Source organism: Panulirus ornatus, chromosome 3 (genome assembly GCF_036320965.1).
Source record: "Panulirus ornatus isolate Po-2019 chromosome 3, ASM3632096v1, whole genome shotgun sequence".
In the NCBI taxonomy this organism is placed as follows: domain Eukaryota; kingdom Metazoa; phylum Arthropoda; class Malacostraca; order Decapoda; family Palinuridae; genus Panulirus; species Panulirus ornatus.
Window position 1 is genome coordinate 35,120,045 of NC_092226.1, and position 23,781 is coordinate 35,143,825.

Genomic DNA, 23,781 nt, shown 5'->3' on the forward strand with positions numbered 1-23,781 from the left:
GAACAGAGGACTGGTCCTTAGAGGGAATATCCTCACCTGGCCCCCTTCTCTGTTCCTTCTTTTTTGGAAAAAAAAAAAAAAATGAGAGGGGAGGATTTCCAGCCCCCCGCTCCCTTCCCTTTTAGTCGCCTTCTACGACACGCAGGGAATACGTGGGAAGTATTCTTTCTCCCCTATCCCCAGGGATAATATATATATATATATATATATATATATATTTTTTTTTTTTTTTTTTTTTTATACTTTGTCGCTGTCTCCCGCGTTTGCGAGGTAGCGCAAGGAAACAGACGAAAGAAATGGCCCAACCCTCCCCATACACATGTACATACACACGTCCACACACGCAAATATACATACCTACACAGCTTTCCATGGTTTACCCCGGACGCTTCACATGCCTTGATTCAATCCACTGACAGCACGTCAACCCCTGTATACCACATCGCTCCAATTCACTCTATTCTTTGCCCTCCTTTCACCCTCCTGCATGTTCAGGCCCCGATCACACAAAATCTTTTTCACTCCATCTTTCCACCTCCAATTTGGTCTCCCTCTTCTCCTCGTTCCCTCCACCTCCGACACATATATCCTCTTGGTCAATCTTTCCTCACTCATTCTCTCCATGTGACCAAACCATTTCAAAACACCCTCTTCTGCTCTCTCAACCACGCTCTTTTTATTTCCACACATCTCTCTTACCCTTACGTTACTTACTCGATCAAACCACCTCACACCACACATTGTCCTCAAACATCTCATTTCCAGCACATCCATCCTCCTGCACACAACTCTATCCATAGTCCACGCCTCACAACCATACAACATTGTTGGAACCACTATTCCTTCAAACATACCCATTTTTGCTTTCCGAGATAATGTTCTCGACTTCCACACATTCTTCAAGGCTCCCAGAATTTTCGCCCCCTCCCCCACCCTATGATCCACTTCCGCTTCCATGATTCCATCCGCTGCCAGATCCACTCCCAGATATCTAAAACACTTTACTTCCTCCAGTTTTTCTCCATTCAAACTCACCTCCCAATTGAATTGACCCTCAACCCTACTGTACTAATAACCTTGCTCTTATTCACATTTACTCTTAACTTTCTTCTTTCACACACTTTACCAAACTCAGTCACCAGCTTCTGCAGCTTCTCACATGAATCAGCCACCAGCGCTGTATCATCAGCGAACAACAACTGACTCACTTCCCAAGCTCTCTCATCCCCAACAGACTTCATACTTGCCCCTCTTTCCAAAACTCTTGCATTCACCTCCCTAACAACCCCATCCATAAACAAATTAAACAACCATGGAGACATCACACACCCCTGCCGCAAACCTACATTCACTGAGAACCAATCACTTTCCTCTCTTCCTACACGTACACATGCCTTACATCCTCGATAAAAACTTTTCACTGCTTCTAACAACTTGCCTCCCACACCATATATTCTTAATACCTTCCACAGAGCATCTCTATCAACTCTATCATATGCCTTCTCCAGATCCATAAATGCTACATACAAATCCATTTGCTTTTCTAAGTAATTCTCACATACATTCTTCAAAGCAAACACCTGATCCACACATCCTCTACCACTTCTGAAACCACACTGCTCTTCCCCAATCTGATGCTCTGTACATGCCTTCACCCTCTCAATCAATACCCTCCCATATAATTTGCCAGGAATACTCAACAAACTTATACCTCTGTAATTTGAGCACTCACTCTTATCCCCTTTGCCTTTATACAATGGCACTATGCACGCATTCCGCCAATCCTCAGGCACCTCACCATGAGTCTTACATACATTAAATAACCTTACCAACCAGTCAACAATACAGTCACTCCCTTTTTTAATAAATTCCACTGCAATACCATCCAAACCTGCTGCCTTGCCGGCTTTCATCTTCCGCAAAGCTTTTACTACCTCTTCTCTGTTTACCAACTCATTTTCCCTAACCCTCGCACTTTGCACACCACCTCGACCAAAACACCCTATATCTGCCACTCTATCATCAAACACATTCAACAAACCTTCAAAATACTCACTCCATCTCCTTCTCACATCACTACTACTTGTTATCACCTCCCCATTTGCGCCCTTCACTGAAGCTCCCATTTGCTCCCTTGTCTTACGCACTTTATTTACCTCCTTCCAGAACATCTTTTTATTCTCCCTAAAATTTAATGATACTCTCTCACCCCAACTCTCATTTGCCCCTTTTTTTTTCACCTCTTGCACCTTTCTCTTGACCTCCTGTCTCTTTCTTTTATACGTCTCCCACTCAATTTCATTTTTTCCCTGCAAAAATCGTCCAAATGCCTCTCTCTTCTCTTTCACTAATACTCTTACTTCTTCATCCCACCACTCACTACCCTTTCTAATCAACCCACCTCCCACTCTTCTCATGCCACAAGCATCTTTTGTGCAATCCATCACTGATTCCCTAAATACATCCCATTCCTCCCCCACTCCCCTTACCTCCTTTGTTCTCACCTTTTTCCATTCTGTACTCAGTCTCTCCTGGTACTTCCTCACACAAGTCTCCTTCCCAAGCTCACTTACTCTCACCACCCTCTTCACCCCAACATTCACTCTTCTTTTCTGAAAACCCATACAAATCTTCACCTTAGCCTCCACAAGATAATGATCAGACATCCCTCCAGTTGCACCTCCCAGCACATTAACATCCAAAAGTCTCTCTTTTGCGCGCCTGTCAATTAACACGTAATCCAATAACGCTCTCTGGCCATCTCTCCTACTTACATAAGTATACTTATGTATATCTCGCTTTTTAAACCAGGTATTCCCAATCATCAGTCCTTTTTCAGCACATAAATCTACAAGCTCTTCACCATTTCCATTTACAACACTGAACACCCCATGTATACCAATTATTCCCTCAACTGCCACATTACTCACCTTTGCATTCAAATCACCCATCACTATAACCCGGTCTCGTGCATCAAAACCACTAACACACTCATTCAGCTTCTCCCAAAACACTTGCCTCTCTTGATCTTTCTTCTCATGCCCAGGTGCATATGCACCAGTAATCACCCACCTCTCTCCATCAACTTTCAGTTTTACCCATATTAATCGAGAATTTACTTTCTTACACTCTATCACATACTCCCACAACTCCTGTTTCAGGAGTATTGCTACTCCTTCCCTTGCTCTTGTCCTCTCACTAACCCGCGTTTGCGTGGTAGCGCAAGGAAACAGACGAAAGAAATGGCCCAACCCACCCCCATACACATGTATATACATACGTCCACACACGCAAATATACATACCTACACAGCTTTCCATGGTTTACCCCAGACGCTTCACATGCCTTGATTCAATCCACTGGCAGCATGTCAACCCGGTATACCACATCACTCCAATTCACTCTATTCCTTGCCCTCCTTTCACCCTCCTGCATGTTCAGGCCCCGATCACACAAAATCTTTTTCACTCCATCTTTCCACCTCCAATTTGGTCTCCCTCTTCTCCTCGTTCCCTCCACCTCCAACACATATATCCTCTTGGTCAATCTTTCCTCACTCATTCTCTCCATGTGCCCAAACCATTTCAAAACACCCTCTTCTGCTCTCTCAACCACGCTCTTTTTATTTCCACACATCTCTCTTACCCTTACGTTACTTACTCGATCAAACCACCTCACACCACACATTGTCCTCAAACATCTCATTTCCAGCACATCTATCCTCCTGCGCACAACTCTATCCATAGCCCACGCCTCGCAACCATACAACATTGTTGGAACCACTATTCCTTCAAACATACCCATTTTTGCTTTCCGAGATAATGTTCTCGACTTCCACACGTTCTTCAAGGCTCCCAGAATTTTCGCCCCCTCCCCCACCCTATGATCCACTTCCGCTTCCATGGTTCCATCCGCTGCCAGATCCACTCCCAGATATCTAAAACACTTCACTTCCTCCAGTTTTTCTCCATTCAAACTCACCTCCCAATTGACTCTACCCTCAACCCTACTGTACCTAATAACCTTGCTCTTATTCACATTTACTCTTAACTTTCTTCTTTCACACACTTTACCAAACTCAGTCACCAGCTTCTGCAGTTTCTCACATGAATCAGCCACCAGCGCTGTATCATCAGCGAACAACAACTGACTCACTTCCCAAGCTCTCTCATCCCCAACAGACTTCATACTTGCCCCTCTTTCCAAAACTCTTGCATTCACCTCCCTAACAACCCTATCCATAAACAAATTAAACAACCATGGAGACATCACACACCCCTGCCGCAAACCTACATTCACTGAGAACCAATCACTTTCCTCTCTTCCTACACGTACACATGCCTTACATCCTCGATAAAAACTTTTCACTGCTTCTAACAACTTTCCTCCCACACCATATATTCTTAATACCTTCCACAGAGCATCTCTATCAACGCTATCATATGCCTTCTCCAGATCCATAAATGCTACATACAAATCCATTTGCTTTTCTAAGTAATTCTCACATACATTCTTCAAAGCAAACACCTGATCCACACATCCTCTACCACTTCTGAAACCACACTGCTCTTCCCCAATCTGATGCTCTGTACATGCCTTCACCCTCTCAATCAATACCCTCCCATATAATTTACCAGGAATACTCAACAAACTTATACCTCTGTAATTTGAGCACTCACTCTTATCCCCTTTGCCTTTGTACAATGGCACTATGCAAGCATTCCGCCAATCCTCAGGCACCTCACCATGAGTCATACATACATTAAATAACCTTACCAACCAGTCAACAATACTGTCACCCCCTTTTTTAATAAATTCCACTGCAATACCATCCAAACTTGAGGGGGCGAAAATTCTGGGAGCCTTGAAGAATGTGTGGAAGTCGAGAACATTATCTCGGAAAGCAAAAATGGGTATGTTTGAAGGAATAGTGGTTCCAACAATGTTGTATGGTTGCAAGGCGTGGGCTATGGATAGAGTTGTGTGCAGGAGGATGGATGTGCTGGAAATGAGATGTTTGAGGACAATGTGTGGTGTGAGGTGGTTTGATCGAGTAAGTAACGTAAGGGTAAGAGAGATGTGTGGAAATAAAAAGAGCGTGGTTGAGAGAGCAGAAGAGGGTGTTTTGGAATGGTTTGGGCACATGGAGAGAATGAGTGAGGAAAGATTGACCAAGAGGATATATGTGTCGGAGGTGGAGGGAACGAGGAGAAGTGGGAGACCAAATTGGATGTGGAAAGATGGAGTGAAAAAGATTTTGTGTGATCGGGGCCTGAACATGCAGGAGGGTGAAAGGAGGGCAAGGAATAGAGTGAATTGGATCGATGTGGTATACCGGGGTTGACGTGCTGTCAGTGGATTGAATCAGGGCATGTGAAACGTCTGGGGTAAACCATGGTAAGCTGTGTAGGTATGTATATTTGCGTGTGTGGACGCATGTATATACATGTGTATGGGGGTGGGTTGGGCCATTTCTTTCATCAGTTTCCTTGCGTTACCTCGCAAACGCGGGAGACAGCGACAAAGCAAAAAAAAAAATATATTATCTATTTATTTTGCTTTGTCGCTGTCTCACGAGTTTGCGAGGTAGCGCAAGGAAACAGATGAAAGAAATGGCACAACCCACCCCCATACACAATGTACACACACACACGCAAATATACATACCTATACATCTCAATGTACACATATATATACACACACAGACACATACATATATACCCATGCACACAATTCACACTGTCTGCCCCTATTCATTCCCATCGCCACCTCGCCACACATGGAATACCATCCCCCTCCCCCTTCATGTGTGCGAGGTAGCACTAGGAAAAGACAACAAAGGCCCCATTTGTTCACACTCAGTCTCCAGCTGTCACGCAATAATGCCCGAAACCACAGCTCCCTTTCCACATCCAGGCCCCACACAACTTTCCATGGTCTACCCAGACGCTTCACATGCCCTGATTCAATCCACTGACAGCACGTCAACCCAGGTATACCACATTGATCCAATTCACTCTATTCCTTGCCCGCCTTTCAACCTCCTGTGTGTTCAGGCCCCGATCACACAAAATCTTTTTCACTCCATCTTTCCACCTCCAATTTGGTCTCCCACTTCTCCTCGTTCCCTCCACCTCCGACATATATATATATATATATATATATATATATATATATATATATATATATATATATATATTTTTCCATTTTAGAAAGTTAAAAAAAAGAAAAAAAAAAAGAAAATACAAGGAGGGGAGGATTTCTGGCCCCCCGCTCCCGTCCCCTCTAGTCGCAGAAGAGGGTGTTTTGAAATGGTTTGGGCACATGGAGAGAATGAGTGAGGAAAGATTGACCAAGAGAATATATGTGTCGGAGGTGGAGGGAACGAGGAGAAGAGGGAGACCAAATTGGAGGTGGAAAGATAGAGTGAAAAAGATTTTGTGTGATCGGGGCCTGAACATGCAGGAGGGTGAAAGGAGGGCAAGGAATAGAGTGAATTGGAGCGATGTGGTATACCGGGATTGACGTGCTGTCAGTGGATTGAATCAAGGCATGTGAAGCGTCTGGGGTAAACCATGGAAAGCTGTGTAAGTATGTATATTTGCGTGTGTGGACGTATGTATATACATGTGTATGGGGGTGGGTTGGGCCATTTCTTTCGTCTGTTTCCTTGCGCTACCTCGCAAACGCGGGAGACAGCGACAAAGCAAAAAAAAAAAATATGTATATATATATATATATATATATATATATATATATATATATATATATATATATACATTTCATTTCATGCTAGAAGTTTCAGTTTTCTAAATTGTTTCTTACATTTTTCACATGTATATATATGGATGTGTGTGTGTGTGTATATGTGCGTGTGTGTGTGTATGTGTATGTGTGTGTGTATATATATATATGTATATTATCCCTGGGGATAGGGGTGAAAGAATACTTCCCACGCATTCCTCGCGTGTTGTAGAAAGCGACTAGAGGCGACGGGAGCGGGGACCAGAAATCCTCCCCTCCTTGTATTTTTTTAACTTTCTAAAATGGGAAACAGAAGAAGGAGTCACGCAGGGAGTGCTCATCCTCCTCGAAGGCTCAGATTGGGGTGCCTAAATGTGTGTGGATGTAATCAAGATGTGAAAAAAGGAGAGATAGGTAGTATGTTTGAGGAAAGGAACCTGGATGTTTTGGCTCTGAGTGAAACGAAGCTCAAGGGTAATGGGGAAGAGTGGTTTGGGAATGTCTTGGGAGTAAAGTCAGGGGTTAGTGAGAGGACAAGAGCAAGGGAAGGAGTAGCAGTACTCCTGAAACATGAGTTGTGGAAGTATGTGATAGAATGTAAGAAAGTAAATTCTCGATTAATATGGGTAAAACTGAAAGTTGATGGAGAGAGATGGGTGATTATTGGTGCATATGCACCTGGGCATGAGAAGAATCATGAGAGGCAAGTGTTTTGGGAGCAGCTGAATGAGTGTGTTAGTGGTTTTGATGCACGAGACCAGGTTATAGTGTTGGGTGATTTGAATGCAAAGGTGAGTAATGTGGCAGTTGAGGGAATAATTGGCATACATGGGGTGTTCAGTGTTGTAAATGGAAATGGTGAAGAGCTTGTAGATTTATGTGCTGAAAAAGGACTGATGATTGGGAATACCTGGTTTAAAAAGCGAGATATACATAAGTACACTTATGTAAGTAGGAGAGATGGCCAGAGAGCGTTATTGGATTACGTGTTAATTGACAGGCGCGCGAAAGAGAGACTTTTGGATGTTAATGTGCTGGGAGGTGCAACTGGAGGGATGTCTGATCATTATCTTGTGGAGGCTAAGGTGAAGATTTGTATGGGTTTTCAGAAGAGTGAATGTTGGGGTGAAGAGGGTGGTGAGAATAAGTGAGCTTGGGAAGGAGACTTGTGTGAGGAAGTACCAGGAGAGACTGAGTACAGAATGGAAAAAGGTGAGAACAATGGAAGTAAGGGGAGTGGGGGAGGAATGGGATGTATTTAGGGAATCAGTGATGGATTGCACAAAAGATGCTCGTGGCATGAGAAGATTGGGAGGTGGGTTGATTAGAAAGGGTAGTGAGTTGTGGGATGAAGAAGTAAGAGTATTAGTGAAAGAGAAGAGAGAGGCATTTGGACGATTTTTGCAGGGAAAAGGTGCAATTGAGTGGGAGACGTATAAAAGAAAGAGACAGGAGGTCAAGGGAAAGGTGCAAGAGGTGAACAAAATGGCAAATGACAGTTGGGGTGAGAGAGTATCATTAAATTTTGGGGAGAATAAAAAGATGTTCTGGAAGGAGGTAAATAAAGTGTGTAAGACAAGGAAGCAAATGGGAACTTCAGTGAAGGGCGCAAATGGGGAGGTGATAACAAGTAGTGGTGATGTGAGAAGGAGATGGAGTGAGTATTTTGAAGGTTTGTTGAATGTGTTTGATGATAGAGTTGCAGATATAGGGTGTTTTGGTCGAGGTGGTGTGCAAAGTGCGAGGGTTAGGGAAAATGATTTGGTAAAGAGAGAAGAGGTATTGCATGGTTTTTTCCCTACAAAAATCGTCCAAATGCCTCTGTCTTCTCTTTCACTAATACTCTTACTTCTTCATCCCACCACTCACTACCCTTTCTAATCAACCCACCTCCCACTCTTCTCATGCCACAAGCATCTTTTGCGCAATCCATCACTGATTCCCTAAATACATCCCATTCCTCCCCCACTCCCCTTACTTCCATTGTTCTCACCTTTTTCCATTCTGTACTCAGTCTCTCCTGGTACTTCCTCACACAAGTCTCCTTCCCAAGCTCACTTACTCTCACCACCCTCTTCACCCCAACATTCACTCTTCTTTTCTGAAAACCCATACAAATCTTCATCTTAGCCTCCACAAGATAATGATCAGACATCCCTCCAGTTGCACCTCTCAGCACATTAACATCCAAAAGTCTCTCTTTCGCGCGCCTGTCAATTAACACATAATCCAATAACGCTCTCTGGCCATCTCTCCTACTTACATAAGTATACTTATGTATATCTCGCTTTTTAAACCAGGTATTCCCAATCATCAGTCCTTTTTCAGCACATAAATCTACAAGCTCTTCACCATTTCCATTTACAACACTGAACACCCCATGTATACCAGTTATTCCCTCAACTGCCACATTACTCACCTTTGCATTCAAATCACCCATCACTATAACCTGGTCTCGTGCATCAAAACCACTAATACACTCATTCAGCTGCTCCCAAAACACTTGCCTCTCATGATCTTTCTTATGCCCAGGTGCATATGCACCAATAATCACCCATCTCTCTCCATCAACTCTCAGTTTTATCCGTATTTATCGAGAATTTACTTTCTTACATTCTATCACATACTCCCACAACTCCTGTTTCAGGAGTAGTGCTACTCCTTCCCTTGCTCTTGTCCTCTCACTAACCCCTGACTTTACTCCCAAGACATTCCCAAACCACTCTTCCCCTTTACCCTTGAGCTTCGTTTCACTCAGAGCCAAAACATCCAGGTTCCTTTCCTCAAACATACTACCTATCTCTCCTTTTTTCACATCTTGGTTACATCCACACACATTTAGGCACCCCAATCTGAGCCTTCGAGGAGGATGAGCACTCCCCGCGTGACTCCTTCTTCTGTTTCCCATTTTAGAAAGTTAAAAAAATACAAGGAGGGGAGGATTTCTGGTCCCCGCTCCCGTCGCCTCTAGTCGCTTTCTACGACACGCGAGGAATGCGTGGGAAGTATTCTTTCACCCCTATCTCCAGGGATAATATATATATATATAATATAATATATATATATATATATATATATATATATATATATATATATGGAGAGAATGAGTGAGGAAAGATTGACCAAGAGGATATATGTGTCGGAGGTGGAGGGAACGAGGAGAAGAGGGAGACCAAATTGGAGGTGGAAAGATGGAGTGAAAAGGATTTTGTGTGATCGGGGCCTGAACATGCAGGAGGGTGAAAGGAACATATATATTATTTATATTATTATTATACTTTGTTGCTGTCTCCTGCGTTTGCGAGGTAGCGCAAGGAAACATACGAAAGAAATGGCCCAACCCCCCCCCATACACATGTATATACATACGTCCACACACGCAAATATACATACCTTCACAGCTTTCCATGGTTTACCCCAGACGCTTCACATGCCTTGATTCAATCCACTGACAGCACGTCAACCCCGGTATACCACATCGCTCCAATTCACTATATTCTTTGCCCTCCTTTCACCCTCCTGCAAGTTCAGGCCCTGATCACACAAAATCTTTTTCACTCCATCTTTCCACCTCCAATTTGGTCTCCCTCTTCTCCTCGTTCCCTCCACCTCTGACACATATATCTTCTTGGTCAATCTTTCCTCACTCATTCTCTCCATGTGCCCAAACCACTTCAAAACACCCTCTTCTGCTCTCTCAACCACTCTTTTTATTTCCACACATCTCTCTTACCCTTACGTTACTCACTCGATCAAACCACCTCACACCACACATTGTCCTCAAACATCTCATTTCCAGCACATCCATCCTCCTGTGTACAACTCTATCCATAGCCCACGCCTCGCAACCATACAACATTGTTGGAACCACTATTCCTTCAAACATACCCATTTTTGCTTTCCGAGATAATGTTCTCGACTTCCACACATTCTTCAAGGCCCCCAGAATTTTCGCCCTCTCCCCCACCCTATGATCCACTTCCGCTTCCATGGTTCCATCCGCTGCCAGATCCACTCCCAGATATCTAAAACACTTCACTTCCTCCAGTTTTTCTCCATTCAAACTCACCTCCCAATTGACTTGACCCTCAACCCTACTGTACCTAATAACCTTGCTCTTATTCACATTTACTCTTAACTTTCTTCTTCCACACACTTTACCAAACTCAGTCACCAGCTTCTTCAGTTTCTCACATGAATCAGCCACCAGCGCTGTATCATCAGTGAACAACAACTGACTCACTTCCCAAGCTCTCTCATCCCCAACAGACTTCACACTTGCCCCTCTTTCCAAAACTCTTGCATTCACCTCCCTAACAACCCCATACATAAACAAATTAAACAACCATGGAGACATCACACACCCCTGCTGCAAACCTACATTCACTGAGAACCAATCACTTTCCTCTCTTCCTACACGTACACATGCCTTACATCCTCGATAAAAACTTTTCACTGCTTCTAACAACTTGCCTCCCACACCATATATTCTTAATACCTTCCACAGAGCATCTCTATCAACTCTATCATATGCCTTCTCCAGATCCATAAATGCTACATACAAATCCATTTGCTTTTCTAAGTATTTCTCACATACATTCTTCAAAGCAAACACCTGATCCACACATCCTCTACCACTTCTGAAACCACACTGCTCTTCCCCAGTCTGATGCTCTGTACATGCCTTCACCCTCTCAATCAATACCCTCCCATATAATTTACCAGGAATACTCAACAAACTTATACCTCTGAAATTTGAGCACTCACTCTTATCCCCTTTGCCTTTGTACAATGGCACTATGCACGCATTCCGCCAATCCTCAGGCACCTCACCATGAGTCATACATACATTAAATAACCTTACCAACCAGTCAATAATACAGTCACCCCCTTTTTTTGATAAATTCCACTGCAATACCATCCAAACCTGCTGCCTTGCCGGTAGGTTTGCGGCAGGGGTGTGTGATGTCTCCATGGTTGTTTAATTTGTTTATGGATGGGGTTGTTAGGGAGGTAAATGCAAGAGTTTTGGAAAGAGGGTCAAGTATGAAGTCTGTTGTGGATGAGAGAGCTTGGGAAGTGAGTCAGTTGTTGTTCGCTGATGATACAGCGCTGGTGGCTGATTCATATGAGAAACTGCAGAAGCTGGTGACTGAGTTTGGTAAAGTGTGTGAAAGAAGAAAGTTAAGAGTAAATGTGAATAAGAGCAAGGTTATTAGGTACAGTAGGGTTGAGGGTCAAGTCAATTGGGGAGGTAAGTTTGAATGGAGAAAAACTGGAGGAAGTAAAGTGTTTTAGATATCTGGGAGTGGATCTGGCAGCAAATGGAACCATGGAAGCGGAAGTGAATCATAGGGTGGGGGAGGGGGCGAAAATCCTGGGAGCTTTGAAGAATGTGTGGAAGTCGAGAACATTATCTCGGAAAGCAAAAATGGGTATGTTTGAAGGAATAATGGTTCCAACAATGTTGTAAGGTTGCGAGAAGTGGGCTATGGATAGAGTTGTGCGCAGGAGGGTGGATGTGCTGGAAATGAGATGTTTGTGGACAATGTGTGGTGTGAGGTGATTTGATCGAGTAAGTAATGTAAGGGTAAGAGAGATGTGTGGAAATAAAATGAGCGTGGTTGAGAGAGCAGAAGAGGGTGTTTTGAAATGGTTTGGTCACATGGAGAGAATGAGTGAGGAAAGATTGGCCAATAGGATATATGTGTTGGAGGTGGAGGGAACGAGGAGAAGTGGGAGACCAAATTGGAAGTGGAAAGATGGAGTGAAAAAGATTTTGAGTGATCGGGGCCTGAACATGCAGGGGGGTGAAAGGCGGGCAAGGAATAGAGTGAATTGGATCGATGTGGTATACCGGGGTTGACATGCTGTCAGTGGATTGAATCAGGGCATGTGAAGCGTCTGGGGTAAACCATGGAAAGTTGTGTGGGGCCTGGATGTGGAAAAGGAGCTGTGGTATCGGGCATTATTGCATAGCTGGAGACTGAGTGTGAACGAATGGGGCCTTTGTTATCTTTTCCTAGCGCTACTTCGCACACATGAGGGGGGAGGGGGATGGTATTCCATGTGTGGCGAGGTGGCGATGGGAATGAATAAAGGCAGACAGTGTGAATTGTGTGCATGGGTATATATGTATGTGTCTGTGTGTGTATATATATGTGTACATTGAGATGTATAGGTATGTATATTTGCGTGTGTGGACGTGTATGTATATACATGTGTATGGGGGTGGGTTGGGCCATTTCTTTCTTCTGTTTCCTTGCACTACCTCGCAAATGCTGGAGACAGCGACAAAGCAAAATAAATAAATAAAAATATATATATATTCTTTATTATTAATAAAATATATATATATATATATATATATATATATATATATATATATATTTTTTTTTTTTTTTTTTTTATACTTTGTCGCTGTCTCCCGCGTTTGCGAGGTAGCGCAAGGAAACAGACGAAAGAAATGGCCCAACCCCCCCCCCCCATACACATGTACATACACACGTCCACACACGCAAATATACATACCTACACAGCTTTCCATGGTTTACCCCAGACGCTTCACATGCCTTGCTTCAATCCACTGACAGCACGTCAACCCCTGTATACCACATGACTCCAATTCACTCTATTTCTTGCCCTCCTTTCACCCTCCTGCATGTTCAGGCCCCGATCACACAAAATCTTTTTCACTCCATCTTTCCACCTCCAATTTGGTCTCCCTCTTCTCCTCGTTCCCTCCACCTCCGACACATATATCCTCTTGGTCAATCTCTCCTCACTCATTCTCTCCATGTGCCCAAACCATTTCAAAACACCCTCTTCTGCTCTCTCAACCACGCTCTTTTTATTTCCACACATCTCTCTTACCCTTACGTTACTTACTCGCTCAAACCACCTCACACCACACATTGTCCTCAAACATCTCATTTCCAGCACATCCATCCTCCTGCGCACATCTCTATCCATAGCCCACGCCTCGCAACCATACAGCATTGTTGGAACCACTATTCCCTCAAACATACCCATTTTTGCTTTCCGAGATAATGTTCTCGACTTCCACACATTTTTCAAGGCTCCCAAAATTTTCGCCCCCTCCCCCACCCTATGATCCACTTCCGCTTCCATGGTTCCATCCGCTGACAGATCCACTCCCAGATATCTAAAACACTTCACTTCCTCCAGTTTTTCTCCATTCAAACTCACCTCCCAATTGACTTGACCCTCACCCCTACTGTACCTAATAACCTTGCTCTTATTCACATTTACTCTCAACTTTCTTCTTCCACACACTTTACCAAACTCAGTCACCAGCTTCTGCAGTTTCTCACATGAATCAGCCACCAGCGCTGTATCATCAGCGAACAACAATTGACTCACTTCCCAAGCTCTCTCATCCCCAACAGACTTCATACTTGCCCCTCTTTCCAGGACTCTTGCATTTACCTCCTTTACAACCCCATCCATAAACAAATTAAACAACCATGGAGACATCACACACCCCTGCCGCAAACCTACATTCACTGAGAACCAATCACTTTCCTCTCTTCCTACACGTACACATGCCTTACATCCTCGATAAAAACTTTTCACTGCTTCTAACAACTTGCCTCCCACACCATATATTCTTAATACCTTCCACAGAGCATCTCTATCAACTCTATCATATGCCTTTTCCAGATCCATAAATGCTACATACAAATCCATTTGCTTTTCTAAGTATTTCTCACATACATTCTTCAAAGCAAACACCTGATCCACACATCCTCTACCACTTCTGAAACCGCACTGCTCTTCCCCAATCTGATGCTCTGTACATGCCTTCACCCTCTCAATCAATACCCTCCCATATAATTTACCAGGAATACTCAACAAACTTATACCTCTGTAATTTGAGCACTCACTCTTATCCCCTTTGCCTTTGTACAATGGCACTATGCACGCATTCCGCCAATCCTCAGGCACCTCACCATGAGTCATACATACATTAAATAACCTTACCAACCAGTCAACAATACAGTCACCCCCTTTCTTAATAAATTCCACTGCAATACCATCCAAACCTGCTGCCTTGCCGGCTTTCATCTTCCGCAAAGCTTTTACTACCTCTTCTCTGTTTACCAAATCATTTTCCCTAACTCTCTCACTTTGCACACCACCTCGACCAAAACACCCTATATCTGCCACTCTGTCATCAGACACATTCAACAAACCTTCAAAATACTCATTCCATCTCCTTCTCACATCACCGCTACTTGTTATCACCTCCCCATTTACGCCCTTCACTGAAGTTCCCATTTGCTCCCTTGTCTTACGCACCCTATTTACCTCCTTCCAGAACATCTTTTTATTCTCCCTAAAATTTACTGATAGTCTCTCACCCCAACTCTCATTTGCCCTTTTTTTCACCTCTTGCACCTTTCTCTTGACCTCCTGTCTCTTTCTTTTATACTTCTCCCACTCAATTGCAGGGAAAAAATATATATATATATATATATATATATATATATATATCCCTGGTAACGGGAGTGGGGGAGGAATGGGATGTATTTAGGGAAGCAGTGATGGCTTGCACAAAAGATGCTTGTGGCATGAGAAGCGTGGGAGGTGGGCAGATTAGAAAGGGTAATGAGTGGTGGGATGAAGAAGTAAGATTGTTATTGAAAGAGAAGAGAGAGACATTTGGACGATTTTTGCAGGGAAATAATGGAAATGAGTGGGAGATGTGTAAAAGAAAGAGGCAGGAGGCCAAGAGAAAGGTACAAGAGGTGAAATATAGAGGCAAATGAGAGTTGGGGTGAGAGAGTATCATTATATTTTAGGGAGGATAAAAAGATGTTTTGGAAGGAGGTAAATAAAGTGTGTAAGACAAGGGAATCAATGGGAACTTCAGTGAAGGGGGCAAATGGGGAGGTGATAACAAGTAGTGGTGATGTGAGAAGGAGATGGAGTGAGTATTTTGATGGTATGTTGAATGTGTTTGATGATAGTGTGCATGATATAGGGTGTTTTGGTCGAGGTGTTGTGCAAAGTGAGAGGGTTAGAGAGAATGAGTTGGTAAACAGAGAAGAGGTAGTAAAGGCTTTGCGGAAGATGAAAGCTGGCAAGGCAGCAGGTTTGGATGGTATTGCAGTGGAATTTATTAAAAAGGAGTTGACTGTATTGTTGACTGGTTGGTAAGGTTATTCAATGTATGTATGACTCATAGTGAGGTGCCTGTGGATTGGCAGAATACTTGCATAGTGCCATTGTACAAAGGCAAAGGGGATAAAAGTAAGTGCTCAAATTACGCTTCACATGCCCTGGTTCAATCCATTGACAGCACGTCGACCCCTGTATACCACAACGTTCCAATTCAATCTATTCCTTGCACGCCTTTCACCCTCCTGCATGTTCAGGCCCCGATCACTCAAAATCTTTTTCATTCCATCTTTCCACTTCCAATTTGGTCTCCCACTTCTCCTCGTTCCCTCCACCTCCGACACTTATATCCTCTTGGTCAATCTTTCCTCACTCATTCTCTCCATGTGACCAAACCATTTCAAAATACCCTCTTCTTCTCTCTCAACCACACTCTTTTTATTTCCACACATCTCACTTACCCTTTCATTGCTTACTCGATCAAACCACCTTACACCACACATTGTCCACAAACATCTCATTTCCAGCACATCCACCCTCCTGCGCACAACTCTATCCATAGTCCACACCTCGCAACCATACAAAATTGTTGGAACGACTATTCCTTCAAACATACCCATTTTTGCTTTCCGAGATAATCTTCTCAACTTCCAAACATTCTTCAAGGCTCCCAGAATTTTCGCCCCATCCCCCACCCTATGATTCACTTCCGCTTCCATGGTTCCATCCACTGCCAGATCCACTCCCAGATATCTAAAACACTTTACTTCCTCCAGTTTTTCTCCATTCATACTTACCTCCCAATTGACTTGACCCTCAACCCTACCTTGCTCTTATTCACATTTACCCTTAACTTTCTTCTTTCACACACTTTACCAAACTCAGTCACCAGCTTCTGCAGTTACTCACATGAATCAGCCACCAGCACTGTATCATCAGCGAACAACAACTGACTCACTTCCCAAGCTCTCTCATCCACAACAGATTGCATACTTGCCCCTCTTTCCAAAACTCTTGCATTCACCTCCCTAACAACCCCATCCATAAACAAATTAAACATATATATATATATATACATTTTTTTATTCTGTTCATTATACTTTGTCTCTGTCTCCCGCGTCAGCGAGCAGCGCAAGGAAACAGACAATAGAATGGCCCAACCTACCCACAAACATGTATATACATACATGTCCACACATGCACAAATACATTCCCATACATTTCATCACATACATATATATATACATACACAGACATATACATATATACACATGAACATAATATATACTTGCTGCCTTTTTCATTCCTGTCACCGACCCACCACATATGATGAAATGACAACCCCCTCCCCCCATATGCACGTGAGGTAGCACTAGGGAAAGACAACAAAAGCCACATTCGTTCACACACAGTCTTTAGCTGTCATGTATAATGCACCAAAACCACAGCTCCCTTTCCACATCCAGGCTCCACAGAACTTTCCATGGTTTACCCCAGACTTTTCACATGCCCTGGTTCAATTCATTGACAGCACATCGACCCCGGTATACCACATCGTTCCAGTTCACTCTGTTCCTTGCACGCCTTTCACCCTCCTGCATGTTGAATTTCCGATCGCTCAAGATCTTTTTCACTCTGTCTTTCCACCTCCAATTTGGTCTCTCACTTCTCGTTCCCTCCATCTCTGACACATATCCTCTTTGTCAATCTTTCCTCAATCATTCTCTCTATGTGACCAAATCATTTCAAAACACCCTCTTCTGCTCTCTCAACCACACTCTTATTATTGCCACACATCTCTCTTACCCTTTCATTACCTACTCGATCAAACCACCTCACACCACATATTTTCCTCAGACATCTCATTTCCAACACATCCACCCTTCTCCGCACAACTCTATCTATAGCCCATTCCTTGCAACCATATAACATTGTTGGAACCACTATTCCTTCAAACATACCCATTTTTGCTTTCCAAGATAATGTTCTTGCCTTCCACACATTTTTCAATGCTCCCAGAACTTTTGCCCCCTTTCCTCCACCCTGTGATTCACTTCCACTTCCATGGTTCCATCCGCTGCCAAATATACTTCCAGATATCTAAATCACTTCACTTCCTCCAGTTATTCTCAATTCAAACTTACCTCCCAATTGACTTGTCCCTAAACCCTACTGTCCCTAATAATCTTGCTCTTATTCACATTTACTCTCAGCTTTCTTCTTTCACCCACTTTACCAAACTCAGTCACCAGCTTCTGCAGTTTCTTACCCGAATCAGGCACCAGTGCTGTATCATCAGCAAACAAAAACCGACTCACTTCCCAAGCCCCCTCCTCCACAACAGAATGCATACTTGCCCCTTTCTCCAAAACTCTTGCATTTACCTCTCTAACAATTCCGCCTGTAAAGAAATTAAACAACCATGGAGACCATGCACTCCTGTTGCAAACCGACATTTACTGAGAACCAGTCACTTTCCTCACTTCCGACTCGTACACATGACTTATGACCTCGATAAAAACTTCACTGATTTTAGCATCTTGTCTCCCACACCATATACTCTCCATACCTTCCACAGAGCATCTCTATCAAGTCTATCATATGCCTTCTCCAGATCCTTAAATGCCTTATACAAATCCATTTGCTTTCTAAGTATTTCTCACATACATTCTTCAAAGCAAACACCTGATCCACACATCCTCTACCACTTCTGATTCCACACTGCTCTTCCCCAATCTGATGCTTTGTACATTCTTTCACCCTCTCAATCAATACCCTCCTTTATAATTTTCCAGGAATACTCACCTTTGTCTCCTTTGCGTTTGTACTGTGTCACTATGTATGCATTGCACCAATCTTCAGGCACCTCACCATGAGTCATACATACATTAAATATCCTTACCAACCAGTCAACAACACAGTCACCCCCTTTTTTAATAAATTCCACTGCAATACCATCCAAACCTGCTGCTTTGCCGGCTTTCATCTTCCGCAAAGCTTTTTCTTCCTCTTCTCTGTTTACCAAATCATTCTCCCTAACCCTCTCACTTCATACACCACCTTGACCAAAACACCCTATATATGCCACTCTATCATCTAACATATTCAACAAACCTTCAAAATACTCACTCCATCTCCTCACATCACCACTAATTGTTATTTCCTCCCCATTAGCCCCCCTTCACCGATGTTCTCATTTGTTCTCTTGTCTTATGCCCTTTATTTACCTCCTTCCAAAACATCTTTTTATTCTCCCTAAAATTTAATGATACTCTCACCCCAACTCTCATTTGCCCTCTTTTTCACCTCTTGCACCTTTCTCTTGACCTCTTGCCTTTTTCTTTTATACATCTCCCAGTCATTTACACTATTTTCCTGCAAAACTCATCCAAATGCCTCTCTCTTCTCTTTCACTAATAATCTTACTTTTCATCTCACCACTCACTACCCTTTTTAATCTGCCTACCTCCCACGGTTCTCATGCCACAAGCATCTTTTGCGCAAGCCATCACTTCTTCTCTAAATATATCCCATTCTTCTCCACTTCCCTTATGTTCTTTGCTCTCACCTTATTCCATTCTGCACTCAGTCTCTTCTGGTACTTCCTCACATAAGTCTCCTTCCCAAGCTCACTTACTCTCACCACTCTCTTCATCCCAACATTCTCTCTTCTTTTTTTCTTAAAACCTCTACAAATCTTCACCTTCGCTTCCACAAGATAATGATCAGACATCCCTCCAGTTGCACCTTTCAGCACATTAACACCCAAAACTCTCTTTTGCGTGTCTATGAATTAACACGTAATCCAATAATACTCTGTGGCCGTCTCTCCTACTTACATATGTATACTTATGTATATCTCTCTTTTTAAACCAGGTATTCCCAGTCACCAGTCCTTTTTCAGCACTCAAATGTACAAGCTCTTCACCATTACCATTTACAACACTTAACACCCCATGTACGCCAATTATTCCCTCAACTGCCACATTACTCACCTTTGCATTCAAATCACCCATCACTATAACCCAGTCTTGTGTATCAAAACTAATAGCACGCTCACTCAGCTGCTCCTGAAACACTTGCCTCATGATCTTTCTTCTCATGCCCAGGTGCATAGGCACCAATAATCACCCATCTCTCTCCATCCACTTCCAGTTTTACCCATATCAATCTAGAGATTACTTTCTTACTCTCTATCATATACTCCCACAACTTCTGTTTCAGGAGTAGTGCTACTCCTTCCCTTGCTCTTGTCCTCTCACCACCCCCTTACTTTACTCCCAAGACATTTCGAAACCACTCTTCCCTCTTACCCTTGAGTTTTGATTCACTCAAAGCCAAAACATCCTGGTTCCTTTCCTCAAACATACTACTTATCTCTCCTTTTTTTCTCATCTTGGTTACATCCACACACATTTAGACACCCCAATCTGAGCCTTTGAGGAGGATGAGCACTCCCCGCGTGACTCCTTCTTCTGTTTCCCCTTTTAGGAAGTTAAATACAAGGAGGGGAGCATTTGTAGCCCCCCCCCACGTCCCCTTTAGTCGTCTTCTATGCGCATGTGAGTGGATGGGCTGTCCTTCTTCCGTTTCCTGGCGCTACTTCGCTGACACGGGGAAACAGGAATGAAGTAGAATAATCATTATCATAATGTTAATGATAACACTATGTAGCACAGTTTTTGTTCTGGGTAGTAAGTGTTATTTCCTAATTGCTTATGCAATAAAAGTAGCAAAAATGCTATTATTCCCTTCAAGCTTTGCTTTTGTAAGATTGTGATGTTTTTAAATTTACCTATTTCCACTTGACTATGAGTGAATTTTCACATTATTATTTACATAAAGACAGAAAAACAATATATGAATCAAAAGTAACGTGTACTTACGCTAATGTTAAACAAAAGTGATCACAAAAGATTTAGAAGTGAGTAATTTTTTGAGATTTACGATTGTACTCAATAACTTTCACAAATCAGATCCCAAGTATCATCTATCATGTTCTTGTATCTCTCTTGGTAGTGGCATTGAAAGTCTGGTATATCTTGGTGGAAGTGCTTGCCTTGCTCCTCCAAATACACTCCCATGTTCTTGAAATTATCAAGATGAGCATCAAGGATATGGACTTTAAGGGACTGTATGCAGCACATTTTGCCATAGTTGTTCACCATGGTCTCAACGAGCTCCACATAGTTTTTGGCCTTGTGATTCCCCAGGAACCCCAGAACCACTGTGACAAAGCTGTACCAAGCTGCTTTCTCCTTCCTAGTGAGCTTCTTGGGGAATTCCTTGCACTCCAGCATCTTCTTTATCCATGATCTGACAAAGACACTGGCTTTGACCTTTGCCTCAGACAGCTTAGGGAAGAAGTCTTGAAGGTACATGAAGGCTGTAGACTCCTTCACTAGAGCTATGATAAATTGTTAATTTTATGTGCAGTGGGGGCATTAACACCTTCCGGGGTCCACCAGTGGCTCCTACTTGACGTTATTCATCCCACAGAGAATTCAATCTGCTGTGGTCAGTCCCATCTCCCACTTGACGTTATTCATCCCACAGAGAATTCAATCTGCTGTGGTCAGTCCCATCTCCCACTTGATGTTATTCATCCCACAGAGAATTCAATCTGCTGTGGTCAGTCCCATCTGTGGTAGTGCACCGCAGTGTCCCTGGTGTCTCAAAGGCAGAGGTAGCAGGGAAACTTGGTAGAACCACCTTGGAGACCCATCAGGAGTGCCACCATTTTGAAATCTCCAATGACCCAGCTATACTCATCATACTTCTAGGCATCTAGCAAGGTCTTGACGCTGTTGTATTCTTCTTTGAGTTTCACCGAGTAAGCCAGGGGAAGAGACAGGTACTTGTTCCCATTATGGAGCAGCATGGCTTTGAGACTTCTGGATGAGCTGTTAGTAAAGAGGTGCCACTTGTTTGGGTTACGGGCGATTCTGACATTTTTGAACAGACTGGTTGCATTGTGGCAAGAGCAGAGCTCATCTTGATGGGTAAAGAAGCTGGAAAAACCTTGGTGATTCTTCCTGTAATCTGCGATTTGCACATTTTCATCCGAGTTCCACTGCTTGAGCCTAGATGTCAAAAGCTTGGCATTGGACTTTGTTAGAGTAATATCTCAGATGAAGTCATTGAGGTAATATGGGTTTCTCTCCACAGCTGCAACTCTGAAATTGTAATCTGGATCTATATCATCTTCCTTTCCCTCTGACTTGCTGGTCTGTTCCGATGAGGCTGCTCTCTCTCTGGAGGAGTGGGTACAGGGAGCTCAGGCCGTGTGGCACCGGGTCAATGGATGATGGAAGGTCCAGATACGTGATAGTAGGTGCAGTCATGCCAGTCAACATTTGGAAGGGTCCACCATGCAAAAGTAGCTATTGCTTAAGTGGTCATTGGGTTCCGCCAAATATTTGGTGGAGTGAACTTCATGGCTCTTTTCTTCTCTGTACCATCCTGCAAAAGAACTATGTAAAATTGTGATTATGAAATAATTATATATTTCTTTATAAATTTATATCACCCATGTAAGACATTCTTTCAACATATTCCATAAATGATATTTTTTTCAATAACATTGAAAATTTGAAAAGAAAATTTAATTCCAAGTTTTATAAATTTGAAAAATTCTAGAAAATTTTATAACGTAAAATTCTGCCATCCAAACGAGCAACAAAAATTCTGTCTTACTTTCCAGAGTTTTTATTTGCAGTGCTTGTGGGTGAAATGAGATGCTCAGAATTTGTCTTGATCCCAACAGACATGTTGAAATATGACTTATAGGCCTCGCACATCTTAGCTGATGTTGCCACGGAGTACTTTTCGCTCCTTTTGATAAATTGGCTACAGACACAGCAAAATGCATCTGCCACCTGCTGGATGCTTGCAGCCTCTAGATGCCATCTCAGAAAAATTTATATGTATCCACTCAGGCAGCTAGATCTAAACTGAACTGGTTGGCTTAAGGCCCTTATATTGATACTACTATTTATATTACTGGAAACTTCTAGAAAGTTCTATATCTGCTACTCAGGACTGAATCTATCTTGAATGTTCTGAAAAATAGGTAAATTTTGAAATATTAATGTCCTGATCACAAATGTAAAATTTCATGGAAATAATGGCCATTTTCTATACTTTTTAGACATAATCAGTTAGAAGATAACACTTATTACCCAGGAAAAAAAAGTACAAATTTTTTACAGTGTAATGATAATAATAATAATTTTTTTTTTTTTTTTTTTTGCTTTGTCGCTGTCTCCCGCGTTTACGAGGTAGCGCAAGGAAACAGACGAAAGAAATGGCCCAACCCACCCCCATACACATGTATATACATACGTCCACACACGCAAATATACATACCTACACAGCTTTCCATGGTTTACCCCAGACGCTTCACATGCCTTGATTCAATCCACTGACAGCACGTCAACCCCGGTATACCACATCACTCCAATTCACTCTATTCCTTGCCCTCCTTTCACCCTCCTGCATGTTCAGGCCCCGATCACACAAAATCTCCTTCACTCCATCTTTCCACCTCTAATTTGGTCTCCCTCTTCTCCTCGTTCCCTCCACCTCCGACACACACATCCTCTTGGTCAATCTCTCCTCACTCACTCTCTCCACGTGCCCAAACCACTTCAAAACACCCTCCTCTGCTCTCTCAACCACGCTCTTTTTATAATAATAATAATAATGATAATAATGATAAATGATCATGTCATACTCATGGCTTACAAATGCTGCACATATATGCATAGCACATAATAGAGAAAATAGGTGTTTCATTTTTTCAACATTTTAGATAAGTGAATGAACATTATGAAAACTCACTGGACAAGGATTTAGTGTTCTGCTACAGCCACTGAATTTAATATTCGGATA

The 23,781-nt window shown here is 42.8% G+C and overlaps 1 protein-coding gene across 1 annotated transcript in view; it reads left to right on the plus strand.

Annotated features, from left to right (window-relative positions):
* Window positions 1-23,781, plus strand: part of LOC139759478 (nucleolar pre-ribosomal-associated protein 1) — a 295,642-nt gene that overhangs the window by 53,609 nt on the left and 218,252 nt on the right. The gene's annotated exons all lie outside the window — the stretch shown is intronic.